We start from the raw sequence: 21919 nt of genomic DNA, 5'->3' as shown, positions 1-21919 counted from the left end.
CATAAAGTGATCGAACCCTCTCAAGAGAGATAAAAGCGATGAAAATGGCAGAGCGAGGGACAGGGGATGAGAGAGTTGGGGAGAGGGCGAAAGAATGAGCAAAGGAAGGGATGAAATAGGAGGACAACTCCACTCAAAGAGACCCTATCGCTCAAAGTAATGATGATGTCTTAGTTGGTTAAAAAGCAGTGTTAAGTATTGGCCGTGTTGAATATCAGGGAGAGCTGGCTCAGAGAGATGGATAGCATCTTAAGTAACATCATCTTGATAGATAGGTTGGCACAGGAGCAGAGCATGACGCGTACTGTAAGGAAAGAAGAGGGAAAAAGAAAGGGAGAGTTGGAGAAAAAGGAAGGCTAATACCAACATTTTGCATATTTTACATGGAAAAATGAACAATACAGGAAATGAGTGACATAACTCTTAGCTAACCGAAAAGTAAATGGCATTAAGGTATTTTAAACTAAATTTGATCCTGCAGCTTCTCTTATCACAACATAGTTCAAAGATGGAGTGAAAATACCAGGGATTTATTTGAACACTAGTGATTAAGACAAATACAAACGGCGTCCTTTCCTTTCTAGACCAGCTGGAGTTGACAATCTGGAGATGAATTCCTACTGTATGTGGACCTTTTTTTTCTTCCTTTTGCCTTTGCATAATGAGATTATTATATTATTTTAAACATTACATACTTTGGTCCGTACTGGGATTGAGACAGCGACCCTCCGGTTCCCAACACTACTCCCTACTGACTCCCCCCCCACACACACACACACACCACACACACCACACACACACACACACACACCCACACACACACACACACACACACACACACACACACACACACACACACACACACACACACACACACACATCATGCAGCAGGACAAACAATTACTTGACAGAAATTCTGCAGCCATGACCGTGGCTATGTAAAGCTGTATTCAAGCACAGCCAATGGCACCTCCATGCACAGGCTTAATGTGGCTTAAAAATGTTATATGTAATATTTCTGCATTAAAATGTCACAAAACGACTATACCTACAGTATGTTACCTATGTATGTATAAGGTCTGGGAACAGACCATATCAGACCCAATGCACCCGCATCTGGCCTAAATCGAGAGATTTGGTGGTGGAGATGCCACCCATCACCACCACCTCCACTGGCCAAGTTTCAGTCTCGGGCCATGGGCCTCCAGGGGCCTCACAGGTCATTAATTATTAATCATAAATTTGCACCACCAACGCCTTGAATAAAATTGGACCAGGGAAGTCACAGAAGTTTCCCATGCATAGCCATGATGAACAGTGTGCTCAGTCTTGCTGGAGCGGTCTGCCTTTGTCCCAGCGGTGAAACTGGCTATGTTATGCCCTCCGACCTCCACGCCTGCTGCATTGCTCCTGAACATACACACCGGGCCGCATGCGCTGAGCGCGAGTTACACGGTAAAGAGGCACTGGATGTTTTCGACCGACCCAGCTTCAGCTCCCTCCATCGCTGGCTCCCCCCCACTACCCAATGGGAGATCATTATGTGTATTAAAGGTTCAAAGTACGGAATAATAAGTGGAATAATATTAATTGAATCATCCAGTGTGTTATAATCATATAACAATGATACATAAACCTAAAATAATTGAAATTGCTCATTATAAATGGCACTTAATGCAGAATTTACTTATTCTAAAATATTGGTAAAGGGAAGCTTTATTAGTAATCAAGATAGAATTTTTCTGAGAACAGACAAACCTGAAGCGTGCCTTTGAAAATATGTCCATTTATCATCACATTTAGACTGCTCTTACCCTCAGAGGGTTATTTTGTCTGATGGGACTGAAGCAGCCCTCCTCCCTAACCATTTCAATAAGTGTTTTTCAATTACTGCTGTCAGCTGGTAATCATCTAGTGATGAATAGTCTGATATCCAGCCTTTATATTCATCTGCCTTCTTTGTTAGATTGTTTCGAGACAAGGTGTGTGTGTGTGTGTGTGTGTGTGTGTGTGTGTGTGTGTGTGTGTGCGCGCGCACGCTCAAAGGTAATATATATTTTATGTATTTACTTAAAGTATAGAAGGTGAGATTAAATAAATGGCAAAGTTAATGAATTTTGCCTTGTTTAATTTGTCATAACAAAAACAAATATAAATGCTACTTTTCTGAACAATTAAACTATCCGCTGTCAGTCCTGAGAAGAAGCTGGTTTTATTTTGATCATGTATGAATGATTATTACTCATCATGGATAATAATTGCAATTTTTTTCTCTTTTCAAGCTATTTTGGTTCCAATAACAAAAGCACAAGCAAAAGTGGGCTAATATTATCATTAGAAGCATTATGTAAATACAGTATTATGCAGAAAGCATGTAATTGCACCTAACGAATGGCCAGACACGGTAGATATGGAAAGCATTGATTTTATTACTTTTGGGTCATTATAGCAGGAGAAGAGTGGTCAAATATTAACACTGGAAACATTTTGTAAATGCTATATTAGACAGAAAATGGAACTTAAAAAAAAATGAAATGCTTATCTAAAGTACATGGAATAAACAAACCAATTATAAAGCAATATGACTATTTATATCTGGGTTGGAAGTTTGGGGGAAGCTGGTCTTTTTTCATTTCTAGGTTGTTTAGTTTTGCTTTTCTGTCCTTTGACTAAGCCTGAATTACCAACAAGGCATTGTGTGCCCCAGAACACCAGGGTCCACTGAAAACACCAGACTTGTAGTTTGCCAACTGGTATCTGTTACTGTAATTGTTATTTTGTAGGCTCGCACGATTCAGAAAACTCAAGATTTGATTTAAAATCGATTTTCGATTCAAAAACAATTGTCAATTAAAAAAAAATGATTCACAGTATGTTACTTTTCCCATGTGATAGTATACACGGCATTACAAAACGAAAAGAAAAAATTAGATTTTTGGAATTCTATAATCAATTTTGAATAGGTAGAGCTTGAATGTTTTTGGTTTTTTTTTCTGCACACCCCTGGTTAGTCAACTGACTAATAAGGACTTTAAGGGTTCTGCTTCAGTCATGAGGCCCTGCCTTGTACAGGCTCGCTCTGCCTTTACCTTTGTGTTTTCATGTTTCAGATTCATCAATAAATGTAAGTTTAATCAAACTATCTCACATTAATTCTGGAGCCAGGTGGTGCTCCCTTTAAGAAAACAGTTCAACCCAATAGCCATTGGAATTGCGTACCTATTGGACAATTTTGCAACTCACGATTTTTAGTTCAATGACAATAGATTATCTATGTTCGACAACCCTGTCAACTAGAAATGAGATTATGACAGAAACGTAATCTAGCCGGTTTCTATTAAAGCCACAGTGCGTAGTTTCTGTCTCCCTCATGAGTAATTCTAAGGAATGACAACACGGTAGGCGCGTCCTCATGTTACAAGCCTTCCGTGATCGTGCACCTCCCCGCCCCTCCTCCAAGCAGTTGCTGGTAGCCAAGCAGGACACAGAGGATTTAAAAAAACATAATGGACTCTTCAGAAGAGGTAATTATCTTCACTCAATTTTTTGCATGCAAAAGTCGCCGGACAACACCATTTTCTGAACATAAATATACTGAGAAATACAGAGAGAGGAGCAGAGTCTGCTATTTAGCTTTGTCGACTTATTTGGCAATGGCTTGAATGTAATGACCGTTCATCAATGTAAAAAAAGTTACGCTTTAAAGTTTAAACATAATGGGGAAGTTTTGTTAACATATCTGGCAAGTTTTAAAATGTTGATACTGAACGTGGCAGTAAAATGTACATTGAAAATGTGTTTTTTTTTTTCTTCACCAAAATATCTGATCCAAACTTTTTCACAATTACGTTTTTGTTTGTATGTATGGTTATGTTCATCGTGGTCTGGTTTAATACAGAACAACTTTGCAGTGACTTGAATCCCAGGACACATCACGATTGTTAGCATTTAACCAAAACTACAATCTTTTCCCCACATTAACCAAAGTGTGTTGTAATCTGGGGTCTTGCAGACTTGTGCTACATTAATTTTATTGTCAGGCAATGGGGTTAAAGTACATATATGCACAGATGGGGAAGATATGGGAATTCATATTTGCCATGGGGTGTCCCTTCAGTTAAATCAGACCATGCCCAAGACCACTCTGTGGAACATTAGGCTCCCTACAAGGATCATTTTTATTGTAGTGTTGTATGTTAAAGCATTGAAATAGTTTTTTTTTTTCTTGAATTACATACTTTGAAATAAACTGAGTGAAGGACACTAGGGCAGGGTATAACACTGTAAAGAAGATATGTCATAACTGAAAGGTTGGATTCAGGACAACAAACATGCAGAGTGGTCCAAGAGAAGTGGATGCATTGTGAAAGCAGTGTAGCAGCAGAAGGAATGGTCAGAGTGCAGGAGGTAGAGGAAAATAAGTATTGCTGCTGTGTGTTAGCCCGAAATTCCAAAATATTCCCTGCCATGTTGTTCTACACCCTGCCATTTGGATTGTGTGAAGATGTAGGTTTGTGAAGGAAGTGGGGGTATTCAAACAATTATGATACTATATTTAGTTTTAATGATTTATGTACAGTGGTGTGAAAAAGTGTTTGCCCCCTTCCTCATTTCCTGTTCCTTTGCATTTTTGTCACACTTAAGTGTTTCGGAACATCAAACCAATTTAAACAATAGTCAAGGACAACACAAGTAAACACAAAATGCAATTTGTAATGAAGGTGTTTTTTATTAAGGTGAAAAAAAATCCAAACCATCATGGCCCTGTGTGAAAAAGTGATTGCCCCCTAAACCTAATAACGGGGTGGGCCACCCTTAGCAGCAAACAACTGCAACCAAGCGTTTGCGATAACGTGCAATGAGGCTTTTACAGCGTCCTGGAGGAATTTGGCCCACTCTCTTTGCAGAATTGTCCTAATTCAGTTACATTAGAGGGTTTTCGAGCATGAAAGGCCGTTTTAAAAGGGCATACCACAACATCTTAATAGGATTCAGGTCAGGACTTTGGCTAGGCCACTCCAAAGTTTTTCATTTTGTTTTTCTTCAGCCATTCGGTGGTGGACTGCTGGTGTGTTTAGGATCATTGTCCTGGGTCAGAACCCAAGTTCGTTTCAGCTTGAGTACACGAACAGATGGTCGGACATTCTCCTTCAGGATCTCTGGTAGACAGCAGAATTCATAGTTCCTTTTATCACGGCAAGTCTTCAGGTCCTGAAGCAGCAAACAGCCCCAGACCATCACACTACCACCACCATATTTTACTGTTGGTATAATGTTCTTTTTATGAAATGCATGTTCCTTCTACACCAGATATCTTGGACACACACCTTCCAAAGAGTTCCACTTTTGTCTCTCGGTCCACAGAATGTTGTCCCAAAGTCTTGGGGATCATCAAGATGTGTTGTGGAGAAATTGAGACGAGCTTTGATGTTTTTTTTGCTCAGCAGTGGTTTCCTCCTTGGAACTTTGCCATGCAGCCATTTTTGCCCAGTCTTTTCCTGATGGTGGAGGCATGAACGCTGACCTTAACTGAGGCAAGTGAGGCCTGCAGTTCTTTGGACGTTGTTGTGGGGTCTTTGTGACCTTTGGATGAGTCGTCACTGCGCTCTTGGGGTAATTTTGGGCGGCCGGCCACTCCTGGGAAGGTTCACCACTGTTCCATGTCTTCGCCATTTGTGGATAATGGCTCTCACTGTGGTTCGCTGGATTCCCAAAGCTTTGGAAATGGCTTTATAACCCTTTCCAGACTGATAGATCTCAATTACTTTCTTTCTCAATTGTTCCTGAATTTCTTTGGGTCTCGGCATGATGTGTAGCTTTTAAGGATCTTCTGGTGGACCTTACTGTGTCAAGCAGCTCCTATTTAAGTGATGCCTTGATTGTGAACAGGTTGTGGCAATAATCAGGCCTGGGTGTGGCGAGAGAAATTGAACTCAGGTGTGGACAACCACAGTTATAGTATGTTTTAACAAGGGGGGCAATCACTTTTTCACACAGGCCATGATGGTTTGAATTTTTTTACCTTTAATAATAAACACCTTCATTTACAAATTGCATTTGTGTTTACTTGTGTTGTCCTTGACTATTGTTTAAATTGGTTTGATGTTCCGAAACACTTAAGTGTGACAAACATGCAAAGGAACAGGAAATGAGGAAGGGGGCAAACACTTTTTCACACCACTGTATGCCTACTGATACACTGCAACATACACAAAATGTATTAAAAGTTTTTAAATGGAGAACACCGTTGCCAATCCGGTACATCCAACATGTAAATACACTCTTCTTCTACCATAGTTGCATGGTAGAAATGTTACAAAGACATTTCCTTGAAACAATAAAATATAATACATGTGCAGGCAGAGAAAGAACTCCCTGCCCTCCTCCCTCCCCTCCTCTTCCCTCTCCGCTCTCCATCTATCACATCCAGCAGGTACCACAGGCCACTGACCAAGCCTGTCCTCCTGTCATTAGCCCCACGGTCTCCTCACGCGATCCGTGTGGCTACCCCTGTCTCCTTTCTCCAGCCCGACACCCCATAATAATATCTCTTTCAACCTTCACACCGTGATAAATAGGGGTGCGCAGAACAAAAGGGATGGTGGGAGAGAAGGGGGGAGACCAGAGGGGTGAAGTGTAAGAGAATTAGGGTAAAGAAAGAAAAAGAGGGGAAGTGTGGGTGGTGTGTGTGTGTGTGTGTGTGTTGGTTGTGTGTGTGTGTTGTGTGTGTGTGTGTGTGTGTTGTGTGTGTTGTGTGTGTGTGTGTGTGTGTGTGTGTGTGTGTGTGTGTGTGTGTGGTGCCTGCTCTGTTAAAGACTGCATTGTCAGGATGTAATATGAAAAGTTTACAGTGGACATGGACATTATTACTGTTTTTTGTAAATTTTAAAATGAGCTTATTTTACTTTATTGGACATTATGAGAAGCAAGACATTAAATCACACACACAACCACAAAGTGTAGAGAAGGACGCAGTAAACAAAGACATACTGTGGTCATTGATGAGTAAAGATGCAGGAGCTCTGCTGAAATCCGTAAACCAATACAATTCATATCTAAATTATAATCACTTCAAGTCACACAGCTAGAAAATAATAGTTGGTTACTAATCCTGTTTATGTTTGAAAGTAGTACCGCCACCACAGAACCTTAAAGTATCACGACATCGCCATTAAGTACAGTAATTGGAAAGTTTCATTTTTTGTTTATTTCTCGTTTCTTGCAACGCCAGATCCCTTGTTGTGGACTTAGCTGAATGTTGCTCAAGTTGCGTATCTCCTCCGCTGGTTGTTGTGCTCCCTACCGCGGTCTTTGTCTTGTTGATTCATTTAACAGTGCAAATAGTGATAATAATGAAAATCCAGATCCCTCAGCTCCACCAAGACAAAAAAGAGGGGGATAAAATCATTATGCAGATTCCCCTGAGACATGTTTTGAGTTTGATGTTTAAGTCATAATTAAAAAGTCTCTCTCCCTGCTCTCATAATATCTGTGTGATTTATTAGCACCGCCACAAATTGCATCCTTTTTTTCCCTCCCTCTGAGATATGTATTGTAATATTACACTTCAACAGTTAAGTAGATTGTTGTGTATATGTAGTGTAAGTCTGTGTGTGGACCTGTGCTCCTTTTCTATATTGGCTTTAATCAGTGCCGTGCTCTTTTCATGTGTGTATTTGTTAGCATTATACACTGATATTAACTTTTCTTAATTTTCTTAAAAACACACATTACCTAAATAAGTTTTTTTTATTGTTCTGGACTGATGTTTGCTCCTGTATCCCCTGTTTGTTTGTCTGCTACTCCAAGTGTGATGTGCATGTACTATATATTTAGTGCAGTTGTCTGTGCATTGTCCGTGTTGCTTGTGTTTGTGTGTGTGGGTGTGTATGTGTGGGTTGCAGGGTTACTTTTAATATCAACTTGAAGTTAGTGTGGGGGAAACAATATGTCAAGTCATGTCAGGAGAGGACATGTTAATTAATTTTTCCTCTTCTGTATGTCACACTAAACAGTGTAGAACTTGCCTGGACTTCCGCTCCCCCTTTCTATATATCCTCCACCTAAAATACCTCCATCTTTCCCCTCTATCCTTCCTTCTGTCTATCTTTCTATCCATCCTTGCCGCCCTCCGTCTCTCCCCAACTTGATTTAAGAGTCGCCCTCATGGCTTTGACACATCGGTATATCTATCAGAGATGTGTGGGTGTGTGGGTGTGTGTGTGTTCGTGTTCCATGATGATTCAAATATAATAGCTCTGTATTGCTGCCGTCTTGTTCAGTTGCAGAGATTAATAAGTGTGTGTGTGTGTGTGTGTGTGTGTGTGTGTGTGTGTGGTGTGTGTGTGTGTGTGTGTGTGTGGTGTGTGTGTTCGTTCACTGTTGTGTGTGTGCATGCAGGGTTGTACATTTACGCCCAGACGGTAATATCTGCCATGCATACATTATCCATCCTCCCCATTATCCAGAAGTCTCAGGCAGAAGAATTAAAGCGCGGCTCCTCTGTCTTGTTGGTCTCTCTGAGCAGACCGGACTGCTGTGCCTCTCCCCCCAGTCAGAGGTTAAGATAGCAATCAGGACAGGACTGCAGATGGAGGCAGACATTTTAATATTATCTTAATATTCACAGTGTCTGGTAATTGTTAAAGGACAGTGCGGTCGTCAGCGCTCTGCCTCAATGTCCCAGTAATTGCACAAAGGCTACAAAGCCTGCCAGCTACAGAGTGGTCCCCTTTTTTTAAAATGTAAGCACAATGCACGTAGTCCACTCTTTTAACAAATAAAAAATCCTCTTGTTGCATCTACTCATGCACTTTTGGTTGTATTTCCCCATTTTTAGATTGCTGCCCTAAAATCTCAGTTCCCATCCCAGTACGAATGTACTTCTGTTGTGGTGTTCATAAAAACAAATCCATAGAAATAACTCAATGGTAACGCCCCTTTTCAGAGACAATCTTTCTGTCACACTGGATAATCCACAGATTTTATTGTCAGCAGTTTTCATAAAGACCTTTTTTTTTCCCAGAGTAGTTCCAATGGAAACAAAGAAGCCTCTGGAATTCCCTGAGTAAAAGTCATGTTTTCCTGAAAGACGAGTTGATGTTGCATCACCCCAACCCATCAGGCTTTAAATGTGTACTTTTTCTGGAAAAACTGTAGAGATAGAGATTACAATTTGAAACTGCAATTTACTGTCTGTGGATACAGGGCTTCATGTGATCCAGGACATAGATCATGTCTTAAAAAAATAAATCCAAATCAAACTTTTAAGCCTTTAAAAAAAGTACTTAACTCACTGAAGTATTGTGTTCTAGGTTAAATAATAACTGGTCTTAATTGTCCTATGTCGATGTAACGCTAATGCTCATTGAAATGCTCCCACAGCCTTACAATATTTTTTAAAGTTTTTTTTTCATTCTGTGATGTTGTAGTTCTTTCTTTCTCTAGTCCAAATATAATTTGCTGTATATAGACAGATTATTATTACCCCTTGTTGATTTTATTCAATTTGAATGAGTTTACTTTTATGACTCTGTAGTACTTTCATGTAGTGATATTGGTCTTAAATTTTATTCCAAATGGTCTTTAAAAGCTCTCAAAAAGTCTTAAATTTGACTTGGTGAAACCCCGCAGAAACCCTGTGTAGCTTGATCCGAGGCTGGATGTGTGGGGAGGTAGCAAGCCTCTACCAAAAAAGGACTCCACATTTGTTTTTTTCTAACCCCAAACTTGTCTTATTTACATTGTGTCTTCCTATCTAGCTAGCCACCGGCAAGCCTATATATTCAGGTTTTGTTTCGAGGTGGAGTAATTTTGAACCATGTGGCTTCACATTGAGGACAGAACTTCTGGTACCTGTAAAGGGAAGGAGATTAGTCAGCTTAGTTATGAAACAAGTCATTTAAGTCACATGTTTCCTGTGCTGTTGTGTAAATAGTATAGTTTTGTCATTACCTTTTCAATAAGGGGGGCGGCTGTGGCTCAGTGGTAGAGCTGTTGCCTGCCAATCGGAAGGTTGGTGGTTCGATCCCTGCCCCTGCAGTCATTGTCGAAGTGTCCTTGGGCAAGACACTGAACCCCGAGTTGCCCCCGGTGCTGCGCATCGGAGTGTGAATGTGTGTGAATGTTTATCTGATGAGCAGGTGGCACCTTGTACGGCAGCCCCGGCCACAGTGTGTGTGAATGGTGAATGTTTCCTGTAGATGTAAAAGCGCTTTGAGCAGTTGTTAAGACTGGAAAAGTGCTATATAAATACAGCACATATACATTTACATTTACAATAAGTAACTGATGAGGAATTGGGATGGTGGCAGAAATGTGAAGTTTTGTAAGGTTTTGTGATCACAAAGGATTTGAGCAGAACACAGAGCTGGGATGCAGGGATACCACCCTATTTCCTTTTGCCTCAGACAAGCAGAGGTACGAAATAAAATGTCAAACCCCATCACCAGGCACTTTGAAACGACAGAATACAAGTTTGATCAAAGTCATTTCCCAGCTTCAACGCTCCGTATCACATCTACAACATCTGAAATGGTCGAACACAACAGGGCCAGCTGGAAAATAAAGGGAGCTGACACCAAAATAGCCCACCTGCTCTGCATGCTCCTTGCTGTTATGCATCAATCTATCAGCTAGCCTTATTACTATTCAGATTACACACAGCCCACACACACTATTCAGATGAGAGGCTAAGGTGTACGGGACGTTGAGGGGAGCAACGGAGACATGAGTGACCTTTTCAATCGTTGCTGGACATTTTGAGGCCGCAGTGAATCCATCTCAGCGAACTGGTGTGATAGGCGATTTCTTGAAACCTGTCTAATGCTCTTCAGATCTACTACCAGGCTATTGTAATGCATGCACATTACATTTGTTCAGTTGTGCACCATGTGTTTTCCTGTATTCTATTCCTTTTCTACATGTGCTGTTGACCGCAGCCAATTCTAGTTCTGTGTGCAATCAGGTAAACCAAAGCTCAGTTTCATAACGTCTAAACCCAAGTTCTCTCTATAGACATGATGTGGGCAGTTACTATGATGCATGATTTCATCTGCTGACTGATAGAACACTCAGTTTTTCAGTTTGAGTACTGTCATTCAGTAACATAATGATGTATCGCTCCATTGTGATTATGTGGCGGCATTGGCTAGTCTTGGCATAAGCTGATGCAAAATGCTGCAACTGCATCACTCAAATAGTCACCTGCTTTCGATTAGAGCTGCAACAACGATTCAATAAAATCAAAAAAATTCGATTATTAAAAGATTTGGCAACAAATTTCATTATGGATCCATAGTGTCTCGCATCTATTACGCCACTTATTAAGTTACGTTGATGTTTGAGTGGAGGTAGAGGAATGACCATCGAAGAGACCATAACGTTCTGAATCTGAGAAATCTGGACGACCTAAGTCATCCAAGGTGTGGGAGCATTTCATACTAAATAAATTGAAAAAAGTGTTAATTGCAAGACATGCAAAAGTGACATGGCACGGCACGGGAGCACCGCGGTGATGATTCAGCACTTAAATTGTAAACATGTTGGAGTCCTTGATGAGGAGGAAGGGAGTTCAACAGCAGGGTAAGTCACTACAGAATTATTGTTGACAAATATATTTGTGTGTGTTGTACTTTTTAATTTCATTTTAAAGTTATTTTGTAGCATTTGGTCATCTTAAGCTGTTCAAATGTGGTGTATAAATGAACTTATTGAGTTGATGTAAATTGTGCTATTACACATACTCATACTATCTTTTGGATTCCAGGCTTCTTGATGGGAAATGCACCATGTAGGCTACACCACAGCAAGCCGCTGTCTTGACGGATAGTATCCTCAACATGCTCGTCACTGACATGACACCTGTGACGATGGTTGAAGATGAAGACTACTTTGTAATCATTACTTTAACAGCTTAGGGATGTTCAAGGAGCAACCTGTTTGTGCACTTTCTGAAGATGTTGTGCATTGTGAATGTGTCAATTCTGTTTTTTAAATAAAGGGTTGGAACTTAATGCTCTTTTGTTTTTTTTTTAATCCGATTCATCGATAAATCGGAAAAATAATCGTCAGATAAATTGATTATTAAAATAATCATTAGTTGCAGCCCTACTTTCAATAGTGTTAAGTGGTCTGAGTTTCTGCTTTCTCATCATTTAGGAAGTTAACGAGGGGGGAGGGGCGTATGGCACGTCACTGGTTGTGATGTTATGAAGGAGATTTGCTCTCTGATGTCGAGCTACAGTGGCATGAAAAGGCAGAGTTGGACGCTGACTGGAATACTGGACATGGTCACAAGATCAATTAGGATCTGGATTCCTTGAAAATAAACATACGTATTGTCTTTCTGGGTTGTTTTTTTTGCTTACCGGAATATTTATTTTCAAAATCACACACAACTAAGTACCTTGTACACACAACATACTCAGTTAAATGACACTCACACACTCACTCACTCTCACACACGCTTCCTCTCTCTCTCTCTCTCTCTCTCTCTCTCTCTCTCTCTCTCTCTCTTTCTCACACACACACACACACACACACACACTCTCACACACACACACACATGGTTGTGAGTTCCCTAATGGTGGCTGGTGCTCTGTCATGCATCTCCAGCCCACTCCTGGTTAATTATCCACACCATTAATTTATTGCTTTGTATATTTGTTGCTTATTAGCTCTCCAGCGAGAGAGAGAGTACTCAAGTACACTCACGCTCCAGCTCTCTCTCTCTCTCTCTCCCCCCCCCCCTCTGAGAGAGTATAATTACAGTGAAACCTGCCCCAGCAGAGGGTATTGGGAGGCCCATGAAAAGAAGCACACAAACGCACACATAAGCAACCACACCACCGGTTCATAAATGGACAGACTTTTTCCGTTTCTTGAATTTGTCTGACGATTTTGGCGTCTGCCCTCACCGATCTTGTCTCTCCAGTTAGACATTTTCATTGCCGTCTTTGTGTAAATTACTCCTCTTCACTCACGGATGTTTGTTTTTTTCCGGTTTTGCACATGCCATGATATTAACCTGATCAACACAAAGCTCCTCTGGGTAATGTCTAGATCATTTTAGATTTGCAGTGCAGGAGTAACAGGGGCTACAGTCACATAAAGAATAGATAAGATAAGGATTTTAGATGCCAACGACATGTTGTGGACACTAATACTGTGAAGATCACAGGCTTCTGCTGTGTGACCTTATTTCGATGCATCGTTTTTTGCCAAGCTGACAAGTTTAGGTTTACACAAGCCATACAGTTAAGGCTAAGCTCTCATATCTAAACTGACTCTAGTTAGGGTCGGGTTACAAACATATCTGTTACCATGTTATGAAACGGTTTTTAGAAAAAAAATATTTTTATTTTGGATATCAGTGAAAATGATAATAAAATATTGGGTGCCATAATAAAAAAAATCAAATCAGTTATCAATTGTTTTAATGAATCCCTTAATTTAATTAAGTCTGCTGTTTGACAGTGTCTTGTGCAGCGGGAAACTGAACAACTTTTGGACTCTCAGGGACATATTATGCAGGTCAAAATCAACCTGCTCATTTAAAAAAACACTTTTTTCTTGTTTCGGCTGTTTTCTCATCTTTTTATTTCCATGTGGTTCAATGAGCGACAAACGTACTGTAGCTCTCGTGTATCAGATCAAGCCTAAACTATTGAAATCCCAGCCCTTAGTACAAAATAATAACCTCCATAAAAAGCCTACAACAGACACACAGACAGAAAAGTCAGCAGACGCCTACACAAAGACATGGGGGCGAGCGTGAGCGGCACACAACTTAATAGAGGCATCGGACAAGGGCTAAAAAGGAAGAGTGGAATCATTAGGATGCAAATGAGAGGGAACGATTAGCATGTGTGTGAGAGATTGAAAGAGATACGTATGAAAGGCAGAGGAAGAGATTGAGTCGTCTCTGCTTTCACCGGGGTTTTCACCCTGAAAGCAGCAACTGTCACATGCTCGCTGTCAAAGATCCAGGCGACGGGTGCAATTAATTTTACACTGATGACTATTTTACCAGTCTAGAGGAATTTGTTTTACAATGCCGGGACTCATCCTACTGTCCAAACGATTTCATGCAGGATTTTATCAAAGACATGAAGACAGGGACTGGTGTGTGTCAAGTTTCTGCAGTCCACTTGCTGCAGCAAACTATATGAGTTTACTGAGCTTTTTATAACCATAATTCAGAAGGTGGTTTACTATTTAATGTGTGAGTCCACCTGTTTTGGGCCTTCAATAAATTATCAATTAAGTGTGTGTATATAAAAACAAAAATCACACAGATGCAAAATGCATATAATCATTATTACCTTTTATCAAAAGTGAAGTTGATTAAAGCAGAGAGAGGCAAAGGATTTGACTTCCCTTGTACAGCTACAGAGAATAAGTGTAAAATGAGTAATCTTATAGATATTATAATCTAAGACCATATGTTATGTATGCTAGTTTATGCACGTTTATGGTAATATTTAGTGATTATAGGGTATGTGTGGTGATATTCTATATTTTGTATTGCCAATAAATCGCAATCATTGATCCCAAGTGTGTATTCAAAGCCTGATATGTCTAGTTCCTCTGCATTAAAGCTCCAAGGTTTTCCCAAAACTACTTAAAACATAGATTTTCCTTCAATACCATAAACACACACTCTAGTTTGGTTTGAGTCAATCCCACGTCTTGCGCATGGCTGCCGTCACGGTAGCGATACGCTACCTACTTTAGCCTTAAAGACTGACCTTGCATGTTGTCTGTATATATGTTTTAGTTTGTTCATGATCACAAGATTTAAATCATCTGTGAGCCTAACTATTCCTCAAATAGTTAATGTAAATCGCATAAATGTCTAGTGTGATAGATTCAATCATTTTGGCTGTATAGAGCCTTCAGTACTGCCCCTGTCACCTGAGCCACCCGCCTTGTCGTATTGGAATGTTCCAGTTTGAGCGGCGGGCTTCAGGCCTATGTAGACGGGCAGTGGCTCGGGAAAGAGAGCTTGAGAGTAGGGCGTAAGTCCGTTGGATGCCCTCAGTAATGAGTTGTTTAAAGGTCAGTAGGAAACAGTTTGTTTTCATAATGTGATCGTCTTGACTCTCATGTCAGTTTACTTTATTTTTATGAAAGTGTTTTGCTTTTCTTAATTTAGTTGATTTTTGTATCGCTATTTTGCCGCATCGGCCTTACTTGGGGTGAATAATAAATACACCATCTTTTCAACATCATCTCACACTCCCCTTGTGTGTTCACCTGCTCACGACTACTTACATCTTACAGTTACATCTACCCACCACATACTCACTATAGAGCACCAAATTTGTATTAATCCACGGGTGAAAATAGTCCAAAATAAATGCCTTACTCCTGTTTGGGTAATGACAGCATAGACAGCGTAGGAAAGTATTGTGAGACGAACCGAAGCATTGTTGCCTACCATTGTTGCCTTTTCTCTTCTTTTTTTCTGCCTCCTTATCTGCAGTCAAAAGCACTTTCTTTCAATCTAAAATTCAATCTTCCTTCTCCAACCCCAAAAAGATTTTTTTTCTATCTTCGCTATCCTCCTTGATCCCCCCCTCTTTTCTACCTTGCTACTTTGTTAACAACTTCAATAAATACTTGAACTATCTGAGTCAGAATCAGATGTATTGCCAAAGTAAGTTTCCACTTGCAAGGAATTTGTGTGGGTGTATTTGGCACCAAGCCTACAGGCTGCGGTAATCTATTTGTCATTCAAAAAGGGACACCAGATATGTAAACTGTTGCTAGGATACATGCAACCAAACAGCTTTTGCCCACCTGGATCAGCTAGCGGCAGCGCACATTCTATGGCACCTCTGCCTCACTCCCCACTCGGAGACCGCACGCTAGCTCGACCATCACCGAGCTGTTATCCGTTCTGAAATGATGATTATTAAAAAAAGATTGCAGGGAACCTTCAGTGTGTCCTTCACCTTCTCCTTTGTCTTCATCCTGCTGAACCTTTCAGGAGCCTTTGACACAGTAAACCAGTCCCTCTAGCATTTCGCGATCGCACAAATTCCCGCAAATTCAACCAATCACTGTGACTTTGGTGTGACTCGCAATTTGGATCTTTTCTGCCTTTGTCCTTATAAAAAAGATCTGGTGTCCTATGTTGTTCCGCCTCCAAGATGAATCGCTCATTGTCCATGGCGTCGTAGAGAAGACGTATACGATATTGGGGACTGGGTTTTGGTAAATTGACTGGATACTCTCGTTCTTTCACTTCCTGCCCGGTTGTCCGACCACCCTGCAACTCGCGTGGAAAGCCGCTTCGCGCTTGCTTCTGGGAACGCGCTGTGGCGCGGCTGGTGGGTTATCAAAAATTGACTTGAATGGCCGTGATTGCGCCCTGGAACGCAGACACGCCCAGTGGAAAATAGGGGTTGGGCTTAGCAACTTAGTCTGTTCACACCCAATCTCAATGGCCGCACTTACTGGGTCACTTAGAGAGGATCTACTGTTTGTCTAAACCTTTTACTACTGAGGTCCCTCTGTATGTCTGGTTGACATCTCACAGTGGATGTCGACATGCTCTTTACTTCCAGTGAGAGCGTCTCTGATCCACGACTGCTCCATCAACACAGAACTCTGTGGTGTCCGTGGCTTGGACTGCAAGAAACCTGGGTGTGACGCCAGATCACCAGCTGTCCTTTGCTGCCAATATCACTGAGACAACCTGTTCTGCAAATTAATGCTCCACTACTTCAGGTGGACTGAGGTCTGAGATCCAGAAGTATAGTGTGAACAAAAAGAGAACTGAGGCCCCATTGGGGTACGGACTTTAGGACTTTTCAGTTTGATCTGAACCAATATTACAGTTGTGAAACCTCCCCCTGGACCACTGTCCGGACCAAACGGCCGCCCCACAGAGAGGTGGTCTCTGTACCGATCAAACTCAACCAGTGTCCAGTTCATTTCTATTGTCACAACATGTTTGGATGGTTTGGACTTTTGACCAATTACAGGAAGTTCTGGCAGGTGATTGTCAATAGCTCAGTGCTTAGTGTGTACGTAGTGTGTGTGTGTGTGTGTGTGTGTTGTGTGTGTGTGTGTGTGTGTGACACAGAGAGAGAGAGAGAGAGGATGCGCTTCAACAGCCAATAGTTGGCAATCGGAGCGGAGAATAAATAAGTTTTTAGTGGTAATAAATGTACTTTGGTGTCATCTTGTCTATGAACTGCAGCTCCTCCATACCCAAGTTATTTTTGAAGCAGGTTAACAGTCACAACCTTTTAAAATGTGTAAAAAAAAAAAAAACGGAAATTCAGACACTAGAGGATTTGAGAGGACAGGGAGTCCGTCAACAAACAATCAAGTACAGGTTTTGGGAGATGAGGCTTACGCAGGTGAAGTCAACAGGACGTATGTCATGTATAGTTCCTTATTGCACTTGCATAATTGCAATGTAAAACAGGGGGGACACCCGCCCAAAAGTTTTTTGGTAAAAGGGGGCCCTATGTATTTTTGCAGACGGCACCTGCTGTACATTTTTATCCCGGGGGCTGTTTTTATGATCATTAAAAATTGTCCCAACCTTTTTTACCCCATTATTTAAATTTTTTGGGGTTTGTTTTCCCCGATTTTTTTTTTTTTTCGTTTTCCAGCCAATTTGAGTGGGGTGATTGGGTTAAAGCACTGGGGTTAGCCGTGTCTTAGCAGTTGGGTTTTTCTAAAAAAACAGAAATAGGACTGGCTGGGCCCAAAACCAAAACCCAAATAAAATCCAGCCAATGTTTTTCCAGAAAAACCCCACCCCTTTTTAAGGGCATAAAAATGGCCTTTATTTGTGTTTTCAGTCCGTCATTTTGTTTTTGGGCCTTTTGGTGTCTTGGCACTGGGTACCCCCCCTGTCCATAAATTCCCCCCCCCCCCCCCCCCCCCCCCCCCCCCCCCCCCCCCCCCCCACCCTTTTTCTCTTTCTCTGTTCTCTCTCTATCTCGCTTTTAAAAACTCCCCTCTCTCGTCTTTCCCTTTGGTGTTTCGGGTTTCTAATGTGAGATTTATTTCCAAACATACTGTCGCCAAATGTACTTTGTGTCTCCTTATTTTGAGGAGGGATTTACTCCCCGTTAAGAAGAGTTATGTACACTGAGGCATTTTACATCCAAATTTTTGGAAAACCGAGTTTTTTGAAATTTTTTTTACACAGGTCTTTGCCAAATTTCCAAAATTAAATTTCCACGGGTGCTTTTAGAGACTTTTTCTCACTTTTACAGGGGGAAGAAAGATATTCGGGGGTTTGGGGCCCTTTTGGAAAACCATGTTTTTAACTGGGGAAATTGTCCCTTTTTTTACTTTAAATTTTTAAGGGAAAAATTCACACCCAATTTGGGAAAAAGTTTATTTTATGAAAGGGGTTTTGGGGGAAAAACATCCCCACTTGGATACATTTGTTTTGAGTTTTTGGCGGGTTTATTGGATTTTTGGGCCCCTTTTTTTAAAGCCAAGGGAATTTAGCAGCACTCAAAATATGTAGCAGAAATTTTAAAACCCACTGGGTAGGCCCGGGAAAACAGATGACTAAAAAAAAAAAAATTATTACGGGTTACTTAAATTTTCTAAGGTAACCCTTTGGGAGGAAAACATTGTGTACATAAATATTGGCATTTTAAACCCTTTTTCCCTGGTTTCCCGGTTATTTATTTTAGTTTCTAAGTTTGGGTTTAAAATTTACTTTAATGCCCCTTTATAACAAGTTCTTTTTCATAACCCAAAATTTTCTTAACCAAAATTCTTCCTTAAAACCACATTTTTTGGGGGTCTGTAATATTAGCTTTTTTTTGTCCTGTCCACACCCCTTACCCTTTTCTCGGGTTTCCCTTTTCTCCCATCCCCTAAATTTTCCCTATAATATTTTTTCATTGAAAAAAACCCTTTAAAACCCAGAGAAATCTGCCCAGGCAGTGACATTCCTTTTAAATTACCCTCTGGACTAAATTTTAAAATTAAATGATTTTTAAGATAGATCTTTTTGGCTGGGGCCCCCTCTTTTATTTTCGTCTTCTCCCTTTCTTCCTTTTCTCTTTTCTCCAAAACCTCCCTCCTCTTCCCCTCAGGCGTTTTACACGGCTCTATGTTAATGACAGTTGACAGATAGTTGAAGGGCACGGGCTGCTCCCTGTCAGCCCAGTTTTGGACTCATAATTATTTCACCAGTGTCACGTCACTGTCACCCTCGCCTGCTTAACACTGTCCCACACACACAAACATACAGGAGCACACTCTCACACACACACACACACACACACACATATACACACACAGGAGCACACACACAGAGCTCCCATCCACCCTGCCTGCTGAGCCTTGAGGAGAGAGAGAGAGAGAGCGAGAGCGCGCGTCTGGCTGTCACTCGACCTCAGCGTTGGCCGTTTCCCTGCCAAGACAAGCATCGCTGCCAAACAGCAACCGTCGCTCTACGTGCTTGTCTCCGTGGTAACATACCAGAACCACAGCCTTGTGGCAGTGTGTCGGCGTGGTGGAAGGTGACTTTCCAACTGGATACCAAAAAAATGTCTGGGCGAGATGTTCGACAACTGGCAACAGATGTGCTGAGGTCTGCACAAGAAGAATATGACAATAAAAAGGATTTCTGAATGAAGCACGTTGCTAAAGAGTTTTTGAAATGATCAAAACGATAAAAACAATGGATATACTCCACTGTCATTTGAAACAACTAGGGCAGTCACAATATCAGATATCCAATTATTGTGGCCAAAAGAATTCACAAAACTGTTATGGGGATATATATTAAAAATTTTAAAACCAAATAATAAAATTAAAATAAATATTGACAGCCGTCGGTGAAATGGACAGTTGGTAAAAGTACCTTGAGTAAACAGAAATAGATCAGTGCAAACAATGAGGAATTATGTATTGCTTCAGAACCTTTGAATAATAACCATGAGAAAAGAGAGAACGGGTTGAGCGAGGACATGTGTCAGAAAGACTAAAGGGTGAGGACAAAGACTAGGAGACAGTCTGCCAGTGTGACTGTCACAAAAATATCGAGGGGAAGAAGAAAGGGAGAAGGATTGAAAAGAGGAAAGAGCGCAGAAGAGGCCGAGCAAGATAGATATACAGATGGAAGAGAGAGAGAGAGAAAGAAACGATCAATGATTTAAACAATAATGCAGCCCTCTGTATTCACTGTCACACTCTCGCTCTCTACCATCAGGGCTGTCTCTCCGATATGTGTACACGAGTCGACACTGTCCCCCAGTTCATGCTCCATCTTGAGGCTGTCTGTAAGGTGGACTCCCCTGATTGTGTACCTCTTCCTATGCTTCTCTCTCTCTCTCTCTCTGACTTCGTTACTGACACTATCATGTCACAATCAAGTCACTACTGCTAAATATACTGGCTTCTCCTCTCTCCAGCTTTTCTCTGTGTGTTACCAAGTATATGCATTTGTCAATTCTTACTACTTCTATGTTCTCTCCATTCATCCGTCTATCGCTATTTCCTATATTTTGGCCTTTTTGTGTGTGTGTGTGTGTGTGTGTGTGTGTGTGTGTGTTGTGTGTGTGTGTGTGTGTGTGTGTGTGTGTGTGTGTGTCTCTCTCATTCCTCAGTCTTAGCCTCTCTCCCGCTTCAGCCTTCTGTTCAAATTAAGGAGGACTGACGAACAAATTTAATCTGTCACATCCTGTTTGCATGAACCAGACAGGAAGTCAATATCGTCAGCCAGTTGGTTAGCCAGAGTTCTAATCACACTTCAACGCCATGGCAACGGAGATGAGGGGAGGGCGGGAGGTGGCACATGAGCCACCTACTCTGTGCAGTGCAGGTTTCGGTCATTGTAATTAAGGCAACTGCTCTTCTCTTTTTACCCAGAAACATGTTAATCTATATCAAGATATAAACGTGTGTGTGTGTGTGTGTGTGTGTGTGTGTGTGTGTGTGTGTGGTGTGTGTGTGGTGTTGTGGTGTGTGTATATATATATATATATATAAAAACCACGTGTTGGCAAAAGATCTCTAGGAAGTGTGGTGTCTAAAAAGGCATGTGGATTTATCACACCATACTATTCACATGCATAGAATCCATGTATCACATTAATAGTTATGCTCTGGATTTTAGGAAATGGGCTCCTGAACAGAAACACACACACACAACCACACACACACACACACACACACACACACACGGCATCACAGTCATTCTCATGCCGTACACACACACACACACACACAGAATGCCAAAGGTCACCATAGTCTTCTTGCTTAGCTTTTGTCAAATCAATGCAGACCTTCTCTACCCCCCCCCCCCCCACCCCCCCCTCTCAAACCACCCCCCCCCCCCCCCCCCCCCCCCCCCCCACCCCCCCCCAACGACCGCGGTTGTGTTCTGCTCCCTGTGGAGATGAACAGTTAATCTCAACGACATCGAGACAAATGCTTGAGGCTGTGTGTGTAGGTGTGCATTTTTGCCTATGTGTGTGTTTATATGTAAAGGTCAAGGGTCAAAGGTCAGGACACCTGCAGGGCTGAGTTTGACCCCACTACCCCCTAAATACACAGGATTATTAATGCTGTAAATTTGTACCTATAAAGATTCAACAAGGAGAGAAAAAAAATGGATAATTAAAAAGGTGGAACAGAAGGGCGTTGACACTGGGACACAGAAGCTTAGATTGTTAAATTTCTTTCTGTGCTTTGGTCTGAACTCACTTCTTTTGCAAAAATCATTCACTTTGTCATGCAGCCTACAACTAAAAGAAATTCTATAATATCACATAAACTCCTTTTTTTAGATCACTGTATTTAAAATAAAGGTTGGCAATAAAGGTCACAGTTATAAAAAATTAGGTAAATTAAAGGGACCTTTCTACTGACTCTGAAAAACACCAATAGAAAGATCCCCAGGGTCCCTGCTAATCTGCGTGAA

This window comes from Etheostoma spectabile, chromosome 12 (assembly GCF_008692095.1).
Source record: "Etheostoma spectabile isolate EspeVRDwgs_2016 chromosome 12, UIUC_Espe_1.0, whole genome shotgun sequence".
Lineage (NCBI taxonomy): Eukaryota > Metazoa > Chordata > Actinopteri > Perciformes > Percidae > Etheostoma > Etheostoma spectabile.
This window is presented reverse-complemented; position numbering follows the sequence as displayed.